This window comes from Choloepus didactylus, chromosome 19, assembly GCF_015220235.1.
Source record: "Choloepus didactylus isolate mChoDid1 chromosome 19, mChoDid1.pri, whole genome shotgun sequence".
NCBI classification, from domain to species: Eukaryota; Metazoa; Chordata; class Mammalia; order Pilosa; family Megalonychidae; genus Choloepus; species Choloepus didactylus.
The window spans coordinates 43,168,235-43,184,339 of NC_051325.1; positions in this window are offsets into that span (position 1 = coordinate 43,168,235).

The following is a 16,105-nucleotide window of genomic DNA, read 5'->3' on the forward strand; positions in this document are numbered from 1 at the left end:
AGAGTGGGGGATTGGCGTGTGGTTCCCAGAAGGGGTACTGATGGGCTAGGCCCTCTTGATAGCCAGAAGCCACTGCTTCACTGGTGGATCTAAGCCTATAGGGTCCTACAGGAACCCAGCTATGCCCTCTGTTCATGTATTGCCTGTGACTGCTTTCAAATGGCAGAGTTGAGTAGTTGTGACAGAGACGTAGGTCCCACAAAGCCACAAAATACTTACTATTTGGCCTTTTAAGAAAAAGTTTGCCAGCTCCCCTCTTCTAGACTGTGATGAGAGGAAAAGAGATGGTTCCAGTTTCTAAATGCTTATCTGTTTGACATCTTCAGAGGCCAGGGGCTGGCTGGAGGCCCCAGAGGGCTTTAACTGATTGCTTTGGTCAAGCAGGCTGGGGCATATCTGTCCCTCTTTTATTTTTATTTTTTATTTTTTTCTGCCACTGCCTTAGTGGAATTAGGAGTGTCCTAATGTCTTTGTTTTGCACAGTAGCTGGCATCCCATCCAAGGACATGTGACTCAAGTGTCCAACTCTGGGTATGAGAGCCAGCACTCAAGAGCTCATTCTGCAAACATCTATTCCATTTGCTGAGTGTCAGAAACCAGGCCTGTTGCTTTGAGTACACAGACAAATAAGACACAGGCCGACAAGCCCTGACCTGGAGGATTTCATGGACTAGTAAGGGGCAGACGTGCACACAGATTACTGGACTATGGTGTGAGAAGTATGATAGCACATAAATCTTGTGTTTGACCATTCCATGGAAGCTGATTAGGGAAGGCTTCTTGTAGGAGGGGACAATGAACTGGGCCTTGAGTTAGGAATAGAAGTTTCTAGGTATATGAAGGAGGATGTGGGCATTCCAAGCAAGTTCCTGTTGTAGTCTCAACGTGGGAAACTGGAAGACATTCATGAAAGTTATTGCTCTGTTTCTAATGTTTTCCTCTCCCATATAGTCTCACAGCTATTACAACCCTGCACATATATGCAAAGACATATATCTCCATTTTTCTGTCCAGGCACATACGTTTTTAGGCAGATGATTGATTACCTGTGCAATATAGGCAAATGTTCTTGATATTTTCCACTGTTACATAATAAATACCATAAAGACTATTTTCCATCACCACATAATATATATCACGGAGAGAAAGTTGGAATAATAAACTGGGCATGATGGGGTGAACATATGGAAAATCTGTACAAGGCAAAGGAACAGTTTCCCTAAAATATAAAAACTCCCCAAAATCAAAAAGAAAAAGGCAAATGCTCTAACAGAAAAACATACAAAGGCTAAGGACAGGCAATTCACAAAACAAATGTGAATATTCTAGAAACATAAAACATATTTAATGTTACAAGCAGTCCAAGAAATGCAAATAAGAGCAGTTCATTTATTATCCAGAGATTGACAATGATTAAAAATTAAAAAGAACTGATTTCTGCAATGTTGGAGGGATGTGAAAACTCTCATGCTCCTTGGGGGGTTGATGTAAATCTGTATGGCTTTTCTGGAGGCACAGTTGAGAAAGTTTATCTAAATTTTAAATGTACACACCATTTCAGCTGGTGCTGATACCTCTAGTCCTTTATCCTAAGGTAATAATGGAGCAAATGCACAAAGGTGTAGGTACAAAACTATTCATTACAACATTGTGTATAAGGAAAAACAGAAATAAGTTAAATATCCATCTATATGAGACTTGCTAAATAAATTCTGGTACAGTGGTTAAAAAGAATGATGGAGATATGTGATAAATGGCACACAAAGATCTTCTTGACATGAGAAAAAATAAGACAGGTGGTGTAATAGCAAGATCCATATATAAAATAATATACACTTCCTATGGTTGGATGTAGATAATGAAAGATCTGAATGTTGATATTTGCTTGTCCCTCAGTGCTGGCACATAGAGGGATTTTGGGTTTCTTCTCTGGACATTTCTGAAGGTGTACATTTTTCTATAACAGGCATGCATTATCTCTGACAACTTGAAGATAAAAATTGCAGTACCACAGCCCACATGTCTTTTTCAGTTGGAAACTTTTGTTGATCTCAGACAAGAGGTGGTGCTTCCCTTCCCCTGGTTTTGCTTCTCTAACAGGTCTCTGAACCCCCTGGGCTCATCTGTAATGATCTACAACCAACAACCCACAATGAAAACTCTGCCTCTTTGGGGTCTGTGTTAGCTTCCTGTGGCTGCATTAGAAATTTCCACAGATTGGATGGTTTAAAACAACAGAAGTTTATTCCCTTATAATTTAGGAGTCTAGAAATCTGAAATCAAGCTGTCAGGGTTGGTTCCTTCTGGAGGCTGCGGGAGAAACACTCCCTGCCTCTCTCCCAGCTTCTGGGGGTCGCCAACAATCCTTGGTGTTCTTGGCTTGCGGATGCATCACTCCAATCTCTGCCTGTGTCGTCATGTGGCCTCCTTCTCTGTGTCTGTCTCTGTGTCCTCTTCTTTAAGGATAGAACTTATCCCACTCTAAAGCAGGATGATTTCATCTCAAGATGTTTCACTAAGTACATCTGCCGAGAACCTATTCCCAAGGAAGGTCCCATTCTGTGGTTGCAGGTGGACATGAATTTTGAGGGGACACTGCAACCCAGGAAGGATCCTTAGGCAGAAGATGATGAGATGAAGGGATAGGGATGTGGCTCACCTGGGTGACCGGGCAAGTCACTCCTGGCTGGGAAGTTCTGTCCTTAGGCAGAGACAGCATTATCTTAGATACTGTTGCTTGGAAAGAGACCCAAACGAGGTAGGGTTCCCTGCGACACAGGGAGGAGCTGAAAGGAGGGCCCCAGGGGCCTGAGGGCTCTGGAATGTGGGCACTTGATACCACTGAACAGATAGACTTGTTAACCCTTTGATCTCTTCCCTTCCAAGGCAACTACATTGAGCAGAGAAGCCAAGTTCTTTAGATAAAGTAACTATAGGTCCCTTATTTTTCTGTGAGGGTCCATAAAGTCCAAACTTTATATCCTGCTGTCAGGCATGCATCCCGACTTTTGATTTGGGAAATATGGCCTCTGCACCTTTAAATGCTTAATGTCTCCCAGCCGTGATGAAAAAAAGAGAGGGAAAGAAAGTTGGTATTTAGGTGTGAGTGCGAGTGCGTGGTTGTGTGAAGGGGTGGGAGGGCGGGGTGGATGCTGGGGGACCCCAAGATATTTTCTTTCTTGTCTGTTTTTTCCACCCTATTTCTTTTTCCTCCATGTCAACACCAAACAAGACAGGACTAAAATTAATGGGGAAAGCAGCAATTAGCAAATTAGGTTAGCGGCGTGTTGCCGAGTGGCACGGCTGCCAGGTGCGGGGTCTCTGGCAAGATATTTATTAGGGCCTGTCAGGGAAGTGACACTTTGATAAATGGAGTTGGGTAATCAGCCCCTCTACGACAGCAAGCATTGTGAGGCCTCAGCACGCGCGACTGCAGAAGCCAACCTTTGTTATGATTTTAAAAATTTTAACGTGCACCAAAGTAACACAACAGCAACATCCTCTGCCACAGAGAGCAGCCTCAATTCCAAATTCTGATGTCCAAGGAAGTCAGGGGCTTGAGTTTTCCCTTTGGATGGGCAACTGAGAAAAAGTGGTCAAAAGCAACCGATGTGGGAAACTCTCTGAGTTCTGGAAATGCCCCAGAGTTAGTATTAAAAAAATAGGAGTGGATTTTAAAGAACAACCAGTGGAAGGGCTCTGTTTTCACTTGGATAACCTGCAAATTGACCGTTGGCTGAGGCACCAGAGCAGCCTGGAGTTGGGGGATGGGGAGATGCTGGGAGCCAGAGGAGGGGGCTATGGAAGATGGTGGAACGGCTGGTATGACCGAGACTTCCAAGAATGGCTTTCCCAAGATTCCTATGGAAGGAATTCCTCCCTTTGCAAACACAGATGCAACTCAGCTTTCTTCTGCAGTGCCCAGAGCTGGTTTCCTGGGGGGAGGTTTTAACAACAGGTGGAGGCTGGTGAGTGCAGCCACGGGGACAGATCCCTGGCCTGAGGTAGGCCACTGCCATTCCCAGAGCCCCCACCATTCCTGGCAGAACCCATCAAGGCCCTGGGTCCATCTGAGCCGTGCCAGCAGGAGAGCCACTGCCTCTGCTTCCCAGCGGGTAGGACTAGCCTTAAGTCTGCTGCTGGCAGTGCCTGGGTGCATTATTTGCATATCACCCAAGTCAAAGGCCTCCTCAGCTCCTATGGGTAGCACAATTTCTCTGGTTCTGGAGTGTTAAGAGCACTCAAGCCTTGTGCATTGATGGAGTGATCAACTTTTATGGTATCTGTGGTGCTAGAGACCTGCCCTAACCCCATTTTGCTTGTCTGGGGCCCTGACTCCTGCCCCATTCTTGTTACATCCCTTTGCCCCTGGACCCTATCCCTTGTTCTGCCCTGGGTCAGATTCATCTGGCTATCGATCTAGGATGAATGGAGCTGAATTTGCTGTACCTCTTTGGACATTGCAGACTGGAACTGCTGACCTCCCCACTTGGAGGCCAGGTCCACAGCCAGGTGTCAGCCTCCAGCCTGCCTGTTCCGGCCTTCTCTTCCTCTCCATCTGCCTCTTCCTGAGGTCTGGTGAATGGCAAGCCCAAACCCATAGCAATTATGACTCTTGTGTTAGTGCCAGGGTCTAGGGATAACCTCTAGCAGCTGGGCACCCGAAGGCAGGCTCAGTCTCATTTTTCCCTACCAGCATGGTTGCAGGGGAGAGGAGTTTGGATTGTGCCTGGTTCTGCCAGGTATTGGCTGCTGGTGTTTCCTGCTTTGCCCCCATATTGGCTCTGAGTCTCTAGGCCTTTCTTGGGGACCAAACAAGAGGCTAACAATAGAGGCTAACAATCTGGTGATGGGTGGTGGATGACTGGGCTCTCATGCTGAGGGGAGGTAGAGATGTCTGATGTCCACATCATCACCTTCAGAAGGCTGGATTTGGGATGAAGGGCTGTGTAAACCATGTCTACACTCACTAGCTCCTTGCTAATATCCTGCCAAACACAGTTCCTGTTGCCATTGGCTTGGGTGGGACAAGCAAGGACAGACACTGAACTGGGCTCAGGGTTGCAGGCTAGTCTGCAGAGGAATCCCTTCTCATGGTCCACACTCCTATTTCTGTCAATGCAATCTTGTATTTACAGAAGGATCAACAGGACTGCAAATTCCTATTGAACCCATGCTTAGGCAAAGTAGTTTTTCTTTAAAATTCAGTTTTATTGAGATATATTCACATGCCATACAATCATCCATGGTGTACAATCAATTGTTCACAGTATCTTCATGTAGCTGTGCATTCATCACCCCAATCTATTTTTGGACATTTTCCTTACACCAGAAAGACTAAGAATAAGAATAAAAAATAAAAGTAAAAAAGAACTCCCAAATCATTCCCCCCATCCCACCCTATTTTTCGTTTAGTTTTTGTTCCCATTCTTCTACTCATCCATCCATATACTGGGTAAAGGGAGTACGATCCACAAGGTTTTCACAATCACACTGTTACCCTTGTAATCTACATTGTTATACAATCGTCTTCAAGAATCAAGGCTACTGGGTTGCAGTTTGATAGTTTCAGGTATTTACTTCTAGATATTCCAATGCATTAAAACAAAAAAAAAGTTATCTATATAGTGCATAAAAACATCCGCCAGAGTGACCTCTTGATTCTATTGCAAATCTCTTAGCCAGTGAAACTTTATTTTGTTTCACTTTGCATCCCCCTTTTGGTCAAGAAGACGTTCTCAATCCCAAGATGCTGGGTTCAGATTCATCCCTGGGAGTCATATCTTGCGTTGCCGGGAGATTTACACCCCTGGGAGTCAGGTCCCATGTAGTGGGGAGGGCAGTGAGTTCACCTGCCAGGTTGGCCTAGCTAGAGAGAGGGGGCCACATCTGAGCAACAAAGAGGTACTAAGCGGGAGATTCTTTGGCACAATTATAAGCAGGTGTAGCCTCTCCTTTGCAGTAATGAGCTTCATAAGGGCAAGCCCTGGCATAGAGGTTTCAGCACACCAAACCATCAGTCCTCAATGTCTGTGAGAACATCAGCAGCAATCCAGGTGACGAAGTTCAACACTTCTGCATTTCCCCCCAGCTCCTCAGGGGAGCCCTGTATATATATTTTTATTCTCTGTCCAAATTACTTTGGGATGTGTCACTATTTCACACTAACCTGTAAAATCCTGCACCAAATAAACATCTCTTCCCTTGGTTTCACATGCAAGTTGAAGTTTTAAAACACAGTCAGTATTGACCTTTACTCTTTGGCCCAATTTGCCCTAGTCCTAACTAGATCTGCTTCATTCATCTCTCTTAATTGAAGTCTGGGCTCTTTTTCAGCTTTTTAAACGGTTACTATATGCATTAATACTAACATTCATATCTGCCGAGCTCCAGCTCTGAGTTTCAGGTGTCACACAGATACCCAATATTCCAGAGACCAATCAGGTTATACACAAAAGAATCAGCATCTCAGAATATGGAGATAGCCATTACAATCCAGGAATAGATGTGACTGCTGTAAGAGCTTACAATCTAGGGACCATACAATAATCCTTTCCCTGAAAAGCTGTGCTCTAAGATTCAATTCTGAGTTTATACATTGTAGTTAGTCCATTTGGTGAGGCATTGTGTTTGCCTTTGTTTCTGGTGTACTTCACTCAAAACGCTGTCTACAGGATCCGTTCACGTTGTTGCTTGTCTCACAGCTTCACTCCTTCTCATAGTTGCTCAATATTCCTTTGTGTGCGTACACCACAGTTCACCATTCTGTTCCTCAGTCGATGTACCCTTAGGCCACCTCCACCCATTGCAAATCATGAATACTGCCTCCATGAACACCAGTGTGCAGTGTCCATTCATGTCTCTGCTCTCAGATCTTCCAAGTACATACCCCATAATGGGGTTGCAGAACCTTATGGCCCCACATACTTAGCTTCTTGTGGAACCACCACACTGTCCTCTAGAGAGGCTACACCATTCTGCCTCCTCACCAATAGTAAATAGGTACATCCCTCTCTCCATGTTTTTTCCAGCACTTTTGTCCCTATTTGTATTTTTTCCACAATTTTATAGAGATATATTCACATACCATACAATTATGCACAGTGTACAATCAGTTGTTCATGGTATCATCATATAGTTGTGCATTTATTACCACAATCAGCACTTGAACATATTGATTACTATGACAAAAAAGTTTTTTAAACAAATAATAAAAAAGATAATAAAAAGAAAGGCAAAGTGGGTTTTGAACCTCAGTGTGTGATCCTAGAATTGTCCCTGTTGAATTCTTCTGTTGGTTTTGTCCCAACTCCCCAGTTTGTTGAGAACATTTTGTAGCTTAATTCTGCCAAAGCAGTTATTTTGGAACCTTTGGAAGAGAAGAGGACTCTCTTCACCCAAGTTGGCTTATAAAGTGATAAGAGGACATTGCAAGAACTGAGCCTTGGGGCTCACTGTCCTCGGGAGACTTCGTTCATCAGCTGTCTTGGGAAGAGGCTTTATTACCACGAGTAAGGTGAGAGTCCTTTGCTAAGGGACTTCTCAGGTGCATTTTTCTGTTGATCACACTGCATCCCTGTGGCTAGACTCAGTAGATTTCATTTTAAAGTCATGGAAACCAAGACTCAGTTTCTATGACTGCCCCAAAGTCATTCTGCTAATACATAATCGAACTTGAACTGAGTTCTTTTTTTTTTTTAATCGGTCAAGCTTGTTTACTGGTTTTATCTAAACCAAACCATTTTTTTTTTATTAGTAACAGGTTTTGAAGTGTAGCATACTAACAGCCAAATACACATTCACTGATGTACTGCTTGAGAATTTTCACAAATGGAACACTCCCATGTAACCAGCACCAGATCCAGAAACCGATCCGATCAGCCCTCAGAGTCCCCTTCATGCTAAGGATAACCATGACCTGCCTTCTGAGGCCAGAGTTTGGTTTTGCCCATTTTTGAACTTTATATAAAAGGAATCATACAATATAAAACTTTTGTTTCTGGCTTCTTTTACTCAACATTTTGTTTGTGAAATTCAACCATACTGTTGTAGGGAGCTGTAGATCGCTCTCTTTACTGTGAATTTACTTATCCATCCTTCTGTTGATGGGCATTTGGGTGGTTTCAGTTTTTGACAACTGCAAACAGTGCAGCTATGAACATTCTAGAACACATCTTTTGGTGAACCTAGTGAGTTTTTCTGTCAAATATATACCTGGATCATAAGAGTTGTGTACTGGGCGGTAAGAGTTGATATTAAAAGCTGTCCTTTGTCATATTTTCCCACTAGTTACTTACTTCATTAATATTTTCAAGACACATTTAAAGGGCACATTCTCTTGTCTTGCTTGACTCCCAGTTGCTGCATGAAGGTAAAACCCAGCCACATGCCTGATACACTCACAGTTAAAGCCGAAACAGCCCTACACACCCTGCAGCTCGCCTTCCTTGCTTTCATCCCTGACCCCAATGACTCCCTCACTCCCTCTGCTGCAGTCACACCGGCCTCCTGCTGTTCCCCTCACAAACCAAACCCGAGCACACCTGAGGCTTCAGCAGCTGCTGTTGCCTCTGCCTGGGTGGCTCTAGCCCCAGGTATCTGCAGAGTCTGCTCCCTCACCTCCTTCAGTCCTTGCCAGGATGTCCCCTTCATGAGGCTTTCTTCGACCACCCCATCTGATGCAATGACTCTCTCCTCGTCAGACTACCCCCCTCACCTTGCTTTGGTTTTTCTCCATGACGCTCATCCCCACTGATCTTGTGCACGTGACCCAGTTGTGTGTGGTTCATGCTCCACACTGTGCAGTTGCCTTGAGGACTTGGGCTTTACAGTTTGTGCTGCATCCGAAGCATGAGCACAGAGCCTGGCACATGGTGGCCCCTTAATAAATATTTGTTGAATGAATGAATCCTTCTCTAAAATACAGATATTAGACTTCCCAAGCACCTCATCAAAAAGGATATTAGAATAATTTCACTTGACATTATCTGAGGATGCACATTAGATCCTGGTAATTGCCTCATTCTTTTTAAATTAGTTGCCAACTGACCAGTTAATAAGCAGTGCTAGACTTTTTCTTGGGATTGAATCTGACTGTTTCCTTTACTCGGAAAATCAATACATTATTTATCTTCTGTACCCTCCAACAATCTCCTTAATTTCTCAGAGATCCTTCATGTGACTTTGGGATGACATCTGCGAGGTTTGGCTGATCCTTCCCACCTTGTCTGCAACATTGTTTTGCAGCAGAGTTTTGCCTCATCATCAGCATTCCCTGTGCACCTGCCCAGTGCAGGACAATGTCCTAGGCCTTGGGAGCACAAAGATGTAGAGATGCCGTCTTTGCTTCTGGAGCTTTCTCAGGAGTCAGTGCAGGGAGGAACTTCAGCAAAAGTGATGAGTGGCTCAATGAAGCCATATATGGTAGGACCACATGACTGGGCGGGCAGCAAGTGTGGTGGGACAAGGTTCTGTCAGCGTGGGTATGGGGTGCTTGCAGAGGTTTTCCTGTTTTGAGTCATGCATTCATCAAGAAGGCATGATGCAGAGCACTGGGAATTGGACAGACACAGACCCTGACCTCATGAAGCTCAGCCTGTACAGGCTCTAAGTGCACAAGCAAACAAATACATAAAAGGAAAACATGGCTTGCTAAGGAGGAAATCAACATGGTGATGAGATTCAAGGTGGATTGAGAATAATTTAGATGGGGTGGGTGCTGGGCAGAGAAGGCCTCTCCAATGACCTCCAAGGAGCCAGCCATGGGGAATGAAGAGAGGTCATTCCCAGCACCTGCAGAAGCCTGGGGTGGGAAGGGCTTGGTGTGTTAAGGAAACCAAGAGGAGACTAGTGTGTTGGAGTGGAGTGAGTGGGAAGGGGGAGAGTAGGACCAAATGAGCTGGGTGTGGTAGCCAGGGTCTGTCCTTGTAGGAGATGAGATAACATCAGGAGTTCTGTTAAAAGCAATGAGAAGCATTTCAGGGAGTAGCATGGGTTTTTTTTTTTTTTTTTTTTATTTGAATTTTTTTTTTTTAATCATCATTTTATTGAGATATATTCACATACCACGCAGTCATACAAAACAAATTGTACTTTCGATTGTTTACAGTACCATTACATAGTTGTACATTCATCACCTAAATCAATCCCTGACACCTTCATTAGCACACACACAAAAATAACAAGAATAATAATTAGAGTGAAAAAGAGCAATTGAAGTAAAAAAGAACACTAGGTACCTTTGTCAGTTTGTTTGCTTCCCCTACTTTTCTACACATCCATCCATAAACTAGACAAAGTGGAGTTTGGTCCTTATGGCATTCCCAATCCCACTGTCACCCCTCATAAGCTACATTTTTATACAACTGTCTTCGAGATTCATGGGTTCTGGGTTGTAGTTTAATAGTTTCAGGTATCCACCACCAGCTACCCCAATTCTTTAGAACCTAAAAAAGGTTGTCTAAAGTGTGCGTAAGAGTGCCCACCAGAGTGATCTCTCGGCTCCTTTTGGAATCTCTCTGCCACTGAAGCTTATTTCATTTCCTTTCACATCCCCCTTTTGGTCAAGAAGATGTTCTCCATCCCACGATGCCGGGTCTACATTCCTCCCCGGGAGTCATATTCCACGTTGCCAGGGAGATTCACTTCCCTGGGTGTCTGATCCCACGTAGGGGGGAGGGCAGTGATTTCAAGCATGGTTTTATTTCCAGTTTACAAAGCTCCCTCTAGCTACAACACAGAGGACTGATGGGGGAAGCAGGGAGACTGGGGAGGAGGCTGCTACAGTTGACCCAGACATGATGATGGTGGCCTGGGCTATGGTGGAGATGGATGGGTCTGAGATGTGTTTGGGAGACTGGGTCAATGGGATTTGGGTGAATTGGATGAGGGGTGAGGTTAGGGAAGAATCAAGAATGACCCCTGGTTGCCAGTTTGAACATCTGGATGGATTGTGGCGCTATTTACAGGAGGAGGAACATGCTTATCCAAGATGTACTTAGAAGTGAGTAATGAGTTATCAACCTTCCAATCATCATAGGCCTGACCACATTCTCCCCATCACTGGAGTCCCAGGAAGGAGGCTGAATGTCTTTATTCTATAGTCGTGAAGCATCCAGAACCTGCAAGTTCACATATGGGTAAGCATCTCTCATTCCCAGGCTTTCTGCAGGTGGTGGGGCTTCAGACATGAACCAAACATCCTGCTTTCAAGAAGCTCACAGACTAGCTCAGCTTTGTGTCCCAAACCGTGCTCCATTAGTAAGGCTGGTATTTTATGTTGAGAAGGAACCTGGGTCTGCACTTAATAGGAAAGAGTATAATCGATTAGCAATGTCTGCCATGGGCATGGGTGGGAGAAGTGGTTGTCACTGTGCTGGTTAGTTTATGTTCCTGGGTACCCCCTTCCTGCCCCCTGCCCAGGAAGCGGGCATGGCTCTCAGAATCAGCTTCTCTGTGGCAGGTTCCTTGGATGCACAGGTGAGGCCTCTGCTGCAGGAAAGCAGCATGGTGTAGTGGGCAGAACACATTGACTTTGGAATCAGCCAGGTCTGCATTCACTTGCCTTGGCTACCACTTATTCACCACGTAGCCTTGAGCAAGTTTTATCACCTCTCCGAGCCTCAGTTTTCTCATCTGAAAAATGGGAATAACTCCTGGCTCACAGTGTCATGAGGATTACATGGGATTGTTTCTGGCACAAAACCGGCCCTCCATAAAAGTAGGTTATCAACTACTACAGCAACTCTGAAGCTTCATCTAAAAGCAATAGACATGAGGCAGAGTTTTATCCTGACCCTAGCAAACCCTGTGCCTTGTGCACCTCATCCAGACCAGCTGTCCACAGCTGGTCTAGGCCTGGGTGAGGAAGGAAGCTTCGAGCCTCCTGCAAGTAAAGGATCATCCTGGAGCATTACTTTTGGGTTGTGTGAACGGTGGGGAGAGGGTTGGATTGGGCAGAGCAGAGTGAGAGCTTGAGCTATTAGTGGTAATGGAGGCTAAGTGGAACGGGCAGACGATTTTCATCCCTGGAAACCACAGGATTTGGACAGAGAAGATGGATCATTCAAGCCTTAGCCATGAAAGGTTGCCCCAAATTATAACAGAAACAAGGACTTAGGCCTGCAGATCAGAATCAATCTTTGTAACCCCCTTTCCCACTTCCTGCCATTATTAGCACCACCATAATAATAATTATAACAACAGCAACCACCTCCCCCCTTCCGGAATGTCAGCTCCGGGACGGCAGGGCCTTTGGTCTGTTCTGTTCACTGAGGAATCACCAATGCCTAGAGCAGTTCTTGGCTTAAATATTTACTATATATAAATAATTCCTATTACCATCACCAAAAATAGGAGCAGCTAACATTTTAAAAATTCTTATGTTCATCATCTCATTTAATTCTTACAACAACCTTATGATTTAGGGCAGGGGTTGGCTAAATCCAGCCTGTGGCCTATTTTGTATAGCCTGCAAGTTAAGAATATATATATATATATATATATATATATATATTGCATTTTTAAAGGGTTGTAAACAAAACAAAACAAAACAAAACAAATATAACAAAAATAGAAATTTGAGGCAGATACCATCTGGTCCATAAAGCCTGAGCTGTTTATTCTCTGGCTCTTCACAGAAGTCTGCCAACAGATACAGAGTATTTTCCAGGTAGGCTAGGTAGCTCTTGTTGTAACAGAAACCCTCAACCTCAGCGACTTAGCCTGGCAAAGGTTTCTCTTGCACTTGCTCAGAGTCAGCTGAGGATCTCTGCAGCGCTCCAGAGCATCCGTCTTGCAGGTGACTCAGCCGCCAGCTGCTTGATCCTGCAGCTCTGCCATCTTAACCTGAGGCCTCTCGGTTGTCATGGCAGGGGACGAGAGAGACTGGAGAATCTCATGGGGGCCTTTCATGGCCTCACTCAGATGTGACACTTGTGACTTCCTCCCACCAGAAATCGTCCTACCTCCCTGCCTTGCTATGAGAGGCTGAGAAATGTAAAAGAGCACCTGGGGTATTACGGATGAGGAAATTGAGCTTCAGAGAGGCGAATGCCTTGTTCAAGTTTACACAGCAAGGGAAGGGCAGAACAAAGACATGCACCAGGCAAGTACAGTGTCCAAAGCCCCTGATCTTATTTGTCACACTTTCCTTCCCCTACACACTCCTTGTCCCAGCTGCAAACCCCATTAAACATCAGCCTGCTGTGGAGTGGCTCAGACTGAACGTGCCCATGGTTGCTGGCGCATCTCCCGGAGAAGCCCTCTGAGCTCCGGCGGCCCCTCCCCCAACCTCTGTCCTCCTGGCTCTGGCCCCAGAGAGGGTGGAGAGTGCCATGGCCTGAGTAACTCATGGCCCCATCGGCTCCCCTCAGTGACGAATGACACCCATCCATCGTGGGCCCTGCTGATGGCCCAGCTCGTCCATCATGGGCTGGCGCTCCCAGGTGATGTATTAGTGACCAGAGAATGGATTGCTCAATGGCCAATCTCCTTGGGAAGGAAACTGAACCAAAGAGTGGATTCGATCTAATTACCTGCTCACCCCAGCCAGGACTGAGAGGCACTTTGGCAGCCCTCTTGGGCTCCCTGCAGAAATATGGCTTGCAGTTCTTGAGCCACCAGGCCTTTCTCAACTCATTGCTGCTAGACAGGGCATTATTTTTAAGAGGAAAATTTCAGAGGAATTATTGGCAGATTTGTTTCATGATGGAAAGCCAGGCAGGTCAGTTGAATGTTCTGGGGATGAGTAAAGGGCAAACCAAACAATATTTGAGGACAGATTGAGCTAGTTCAGACATTCTGGGCCAGTGGGCAAGTCAGTGGTCAAGGCTGTGCATTCTGCAGTCATGTAGACTTGGATCTGGGTCCAATTTCTACTACTTACTTGCTGTGTGACCTTGGGCAAGATGTTTAACCTCTCTGAACCTCAGCTTTATTTTCTATGCAATGAGAATAATGGTGATGATTAAATGGGATAATATATATAAAGCGCTGATCACCTGGCCTGGAACACAGTAAGTGATGATGATGATGATGCTGATTAAAAATCTCCAAGATTGCTCTCCCTGTTATCTGCCACACATGGATGGCAACCCATCCAGGGAGGTGGCTGGATCAAGACAACTGGCCCCATAACTGCTACAGCCAAAAGAATATGGAGGAAGCGACACTGTATCCGTTCTGGGGCTAGCTAACTTTTAAGAGAACTGGCCGTTTCTGCCTCCTTTTTCTTGGAGCACTGCTTTGGGGGAAATCAGTCACCAAGCAAGAAGTTTGACTACCTTGAGAATGCCATGTTGTGGGGAAGTCCAAGCTGGTCATCTGCAAAACACAGGTGGGGAGGGATGCACAGCCAGCCCCCATCTGCTCCAGCCATCCCAGCTGATGTGTCAAACGTGAGTGAAGAAGCTATCTTGGGCGTCCAGCCCCATCAGGCTTCAGGTTCCTCCAGTCCCTACACCTGCAGCTGCCCAAGAGACCCCAGGTGGGCACCAGCTGGGAGACCCTGGCCCACCCAGAGAAACAGGAGAGAGAATAGGAAGTGGTTTCAAGCTACCAACTTTTGAGGTAGTTTGTTAATAGTTAACTGGAACAGGGACCAGCCTTTATGGTAGCTTTATTCACACCAATATTTATTGAGTCCCTACTGAATGCCAGACACTATTCTGGGAAAAGAGACTAGTGGATGTGGCTCAAGGACTCACACAGTTCTTTTCAAACCTTAGGGTTCCAAGGCATTGCTCTGGGGCCACTCCTGGGCAAGCAGCAGCTCACAGGCCACCATCTTGGATTTGTACCCTCCTTCCAACCAGAGAAACCCTGTGTTGACCTGTTTAAAATACTGGGTTTCTGAGTAAGATTTAATTTAAAGAAGGCTTCCATTGCTTTAAAGGTGTTTAAAAGTCCCTGGAATGGTGAGGGTTGGACAGTGACTTAGTCCCAGCTGCCATGTGACCAAAGCATCTCACAGCCAAATAGGTTTGGAAAATACTGAGGTAAACCAAGTCAATATTCTTTACTGCAGGATTTCTCAGAGCCTTTAAGAAACTAATGTGCTCTGTCAATCTGAGAGAAATACCTGATTCTTTTGGATTATGGAATTAAATTTTTTTTCCTTTTGTACCCACTTCCTTTTCCTTACTTATTCTTAAGTAAAGCATTCTAATTATTTTTAAAATTTTCAACTTGTTGCAGACTGATACAATAGAAATGAATTACCAGAAAAATAAAATAAAAAAGACACACAATATATGGGAAATCTGCATTTTATGCATGATTTTTCTGAAAACCCACAACTTCTCTAATAAAAAAAAGACATGCAGAATGCAGGCCTGCTTTTTTTTATTATTAGATTCAATGGACGTATCGTTATAAAGATCTCTAAGCAGGTGCTCTCAGTTTCTGCAATTACCTGTTATGGACCAATAAGCAGTTTGTGGGTGGCCGTGGTCTGGGCACCCCATTTTGAGCAGTGTTGCTACATAATGCACCTCACACACTTGTAGATAAAGGGAAATGCAGGGTCAGGCAAAGGCACCACGGCTTTTATTTTTTAAGAATGAGAGAGGCTGGAGTCTGATTCGTACGTTGAGGTCAAGGCACTGGGGTTGTGGGAGGAGCTGAAGATCCTGGGAACGGAAGGGCTGATGGATGGATAATGCCTCGGAGGTCAGGGATAGATGGGGATGAGGTTGCCCCCACCAAGAGGAAGGACAGGGAGGTGAAAACCAGCCAGGAGAGCAATGCCCACCCAAACTGCCCACCTGCTTGCTCCCTGGATCTGCTGGCCCCTGCTTTCTGCAACCCCTCTCCCCCGGCCTACTTGTAGCTACTCCAACTTGGACTTGCCACATCTGCTTCTCATCCCCTTGGGTTTGGTGACATGCTTGGATTCCCTTTTCTAGCCCTTGGAGGGTCTCTATCAGTTTCTCAGCTCTGTCCCTCCTGAAGCTTTGGGTGAGAGTTGCTGTCTCCACCAGCTGGAGCCCTGCAAAGCTTCCGCTGCTTGGACGGGTTCTGGAGGGAGGAGCGGGGGGCCCTGTCAATGGCTGAGCCTGGAATTAGTATTTGCAGGATTTTTGCTGCTTGCATCAAGGAGGACAAT